A 4467-nucleotide genomic window follows, 5' to 3' on the forward strand; every position below is an offset into this window, starting at 1 on the left:
TGGAGCCTGCTTCTCCCTCTGCCTGTGACTCTGCCTCTCTCTCTGTCTCTCATTTTAAATGAGAATAAAAATAAAAAGGAGAGGGACAGTCTACAGCCATACCACCCTGAATGCCCCCTCTCCTGTGATCTCAGAAAAAGGGGAGGGAGAGAGTTCAAAGGAGATTGGGAGGTGGTAGGTGAAGGCCTTTTAGAGAAAGTGGCATTCTGAGAAGAGGTCTGAATGACATGAGGGAACAGCCTTGCATCAAAGACAGAAAAGCAAGTGCAAAGACACCGAGGTGGGATCCTGGTCCATATGTGTGTGAGACTTCAGGGAGGCCAGCGTGGCTGCAGTAGAATGACTTGGAGAGTGGCAGGAAGATGTGTGCTGGGGGACAGGGTTGGGCTGGGGCAGAGAACAGATTCTCTGGGGCCTGGTGGGGTTTTATTCTAAGTGTGATGGAAGCTGTGTCAGTTTGGATCCTCCGAGAAGCGAATGGCAAGAAAGCATTAAACATGGAGAGTTATGGGGGTGATGTCTGTGAAGGATAGAGAGGAGAAAGATGGGGAGAAGGTGGTGAGGACCTTCAGACTGTGCTTCGGGTCCGAGCACTGTGGGAGTTGGGAGGGTTAACCCAAGAAAGTATAATGTTGGAGGGGAAGTGCCTTCCCTAAGCTGGGGTTTAGACCTCATTGGAGAAGGTGTGGTTGAAGTCCACTGCAGGGCAAGGAACTTTGCTGGGTTGCCTGGACTGGAGCTGGTCACAGTCACTGGGCAAGCAGCAAGCAACTCTTAGAGGCCCAAGGGAGCTGAGGCTGGTGAGCAGGTGGGATTGGGGCACCTTTGCAGATGTAAGGCTTGGAGGACGTGGTATCTGCATTAGAAGGGTTGCAAGAAGAGAGCTCCCAGGCCTCAGAGTTGCAAGTTGCTGATAGACTGTGAACACTGAGCTCATGGCTGTGACAGATCAGCACCAGACGTCCTCATACACTGCTGAACACACACGCACGTGCGTGCGCGCACACACACACACACACACACACACCATATTTGCATCCACTATGAACATTCCAGAACCAGAAAGGGAAGACACCTTTCCTCCTTAAATGTCCCCCCCCACCAGGTCCCCCTACTGGAAAAGCTTGGCATCTCACTGTAAAAGAGGCAATGCTCAGAGTCCAGTTTATTATGATAGAACAGATACTGAAGGGTGAGCCTTGAGCAGAGAAGCAAGAAATGCCAGCTAGTGCAAGATCTTTGTGAAAGTCTTGGCCAGGCCACTGGGGAGCCCCAGAGCAAAAAATGCCCAGTAGAGGAGTCCCGTGTTGCCCAAAATGTACTCATCCCTAATAACCCCACTGTGCTCAGTCCTTAGCAGGGAGCAGTCCAGGGGGACTGTGGCCTTAGCATGAGCACTGCAGCAGATCTGAAAGAAGAGTGGCCAGAACTGTCATACCGCTACTCTCCTTACAGCAGGTTCTCTCAAAGAGAGATCTGAGCAGCCATCTCTATGGGCACCTTAGATGCCAGTGGAGGGATTTAGCAGGGCCGTCAGGACAACAATGTTCATTCAATCAATAAATATTTGCATCCACTATGAACCAGGCTCGGGAGATAGAGTGAATGAGACCTCATTCAAGTGTCATCAGTTCCAATCCTGTGAATCTGAAATTCTGGGATGGGGAGACAGACATTAATCAGATGGTCACCCTAATAAATTATAGTACAAATGAGTGCTAAGAAGGGGGAGTACATGGTTGAACTGACCAACAGAGTGAAACTGATCTAATCTAGAGAAGTTGGAGAGGGCTGCCCTGAGGAACTGTCTTCAGCCTTGAGATATGAAAGGTGACTGAGTATAAACTAGGTAAAAGGAATGGTGGAACAGCATTATAGGCAGAGAACAGCATGTGCAAAGGCCCTGGTAGTGAGGACCATGGCATGATAGAGGAAATAATGAAGCCAGTTGGGCTGTCACACAGAAGAGAAGGAAGATCTGAACTAGGGCAGGTGGGGAAGTAAGAGACTCACACAGGGCTGTGTGGGCTCTGCTGCCCTTACTGAAGAGACAAGTCTGGGGGAAAGCAGGGAAAGATGGATCTGAGGGAGTATGTTAGGGCCAGTTTATGAGGAGTAGTGAACATCCACTTGATTTTTTAAAAGATTTTATTTATTTATTCATGAGAGACACACACAGAGAGAGAGAGAGAGAGAGAGAGAGAGAGAGGCAGAGACACAGGCAGAGGGAGAAGCAGGCTCCATGCAGGGAGCCCTGTGTGGGACTCGATCCTGGGACCCCAGGATCACATCCTGGGCCAAAGGCAGGTGCCAAACCGCTGAGCCACCAGGGATCCCCCATCTGATTTTTCCCCTCATTTGATTTTTATCTGTAAAGCAACTGCCTTGGTCCTGGGATCTACCTGGATCGAGGGATCCATTTATTAGTCACTGCTTTAGTATGAGAGATCAGATAGGAGCCGTAACCAATAGGTCTCCCAGCCAGTTGGGCAGGAACACTATGGACAGCCAGTTGAAGGTAATTGGGGTAAAAGCTACAGAAATGTTCAGTAGTACATTTGGACCCCATTGTTCTGACCCAAACTAGCAGCAGAAGCACTTTGAGAATAGTTGAAGATGTTGGAAGATGCAGCCAGTAATATTTGTTTATATTAATAAATTACTAGGGAATCATATTGTGAATAATAAGGAAAATTGTCAAAACTGGAGAAGAGAAAAATCAGGTGTTATACTAGTCAGTTTTTTTCTCCTACAATAATGCTGCATAACAAACAACCCCAAAACTTGGTGGCTTACAACTTTGAGCATTTATTTCTACTTTCAGGGGCCTGTGGGTTGGCTGAGGCTCTGCTGGGATTAGCTACGTTTAGTTCTGGGCTCCGGGTTAGTATCTTGTTTTTTTAGGGTTGTCTTTTAGGTTTCTAGACCCAATTATACTAAACAATTCTCCACACCAGTTGGGTATATGAAAATTCAAATCAATTCTGACGCTCAATTCAGAAATAGCATCAGCTTCTGTTGGTTAAGGGTTCAGTCCTACGAGAAGCCCCATCCCCTAGTTTTAGACACCAGTCCCCAGCCCAGGTTACCTGTACTTCTGACTGACTGGCTAGAAATCAGAGGATCCCACAACTCCCTCCTTGGGTTTGATTAATTTGCTAGCATGGCTCACAGAACTCAGGAAATCCGTTTACTCACTGGATTACCAGTTTCTTATAAAAGGACAGAACTCAGGAACAGCCAGATGGAAGAGATGCAGAGGGCAAGTCATGGAGAAAGGCACGGAGCTGTCATGTGCTGTCCAGGCACTGCTCCCCCTGCCCCCATCTCTATGAGTTCATCAACCCAGCAGCTCTCTGAAAAATCTGTCCTTTGGGGATTTTATGGAGGCTTCCTTACATTGCCAAGATTGATCCAATCATTGACCGTTGGGGGATGATTCAACCTCCAGCTCCTCCTGCTTCCTGGAGGTCGGGTGGGGGTGACAGACTAAAAGTCCAACCCTCTAATCACATGGTTTGTTCTCTGGGCAATCCTTAGCTGGCATCCAAAAGTCGCCTTGCTAACATAAGAAGAGACACCTTCCTTGCTCTCATCACTTAGGGAATTTCAAGGGTTTTAGGAGCTCTGTGCCAGAAACTGGATTAAGATTAAATATATATATTTCTTATTATAAATCACACTATCATGGGCTGCCTCAACAAAATACCACAGGCTGAGTGGCTCAAACAACAGATATGTATTTTCTCGTGGTTTTGGAGGCTAGAAGTCCAAGATTAAGGTGTTGGCAGGATTGGTTTCTTCTGATGTCTCTGACTTTGACTTGCAAATAGGCATCTTCTTGCTATGTCCTCACTTGTACTTTCGCTTGTGCATGTGCATCCTCGGTGTCTCTTTGTCCAGATTTCCTCTGCTTATAAATACGCTAGTCAGATTGGGCTAAGGCCTTTCCTAAGGACCTCATTTTATTTTATTTATTATTTTTTAAAAAAGATTTATTTATTTATTCATGAGAGACACAGACTGAGAGAGAGAGGCAGAGACATAGGCAGAGGGAGAAGTAGGCTCCTGGCAGGGAGCCCGATTCAGTACTCGATCCCGGATACCAGGATCACGACATGAGCCAAAGGCAGGCACCCAACCAGGCATCCCTAAGGACCTCATTTTAACTTCATCACCTCTTTCAAGACCCTATCTCCAAATACCTCCACATTTTGAGGTACTGGAAGTTAGAACTTCAACGGATGAATTTGCAGGAGATACTACTCAGCCTTGTAACAGTTTAGTTCAAAATTATTCCACATGTCTCCTTGTTCTGGGAGCAGCGGGCACCTAGGGCATTTTCTTCTCTTGGCAGAAGTCAGAGACTGCCGAGGGGGCAGGGGGATGGTTAGCCACATGTGATGCTCTTAAAGCCCAGGCTCAGAACTAGCACACACAGAATCAGTACCATATTCCACCAGTCAA

Source organism: Canis lupus, chromosome 26 (genome assembly GCF_048164855.1).
Source record: "Canis lupus baileyi chromosome 26, mCanLup2.hap1, whole genome shotgun sequence".
In the NCBI taxonomy this organism is placed as follows: domain Eukaryota; kingdom Metazoa; phylum Chordata; class Mammalia; order Carnivora; family Canidae; genus Canis; species Canis lupus.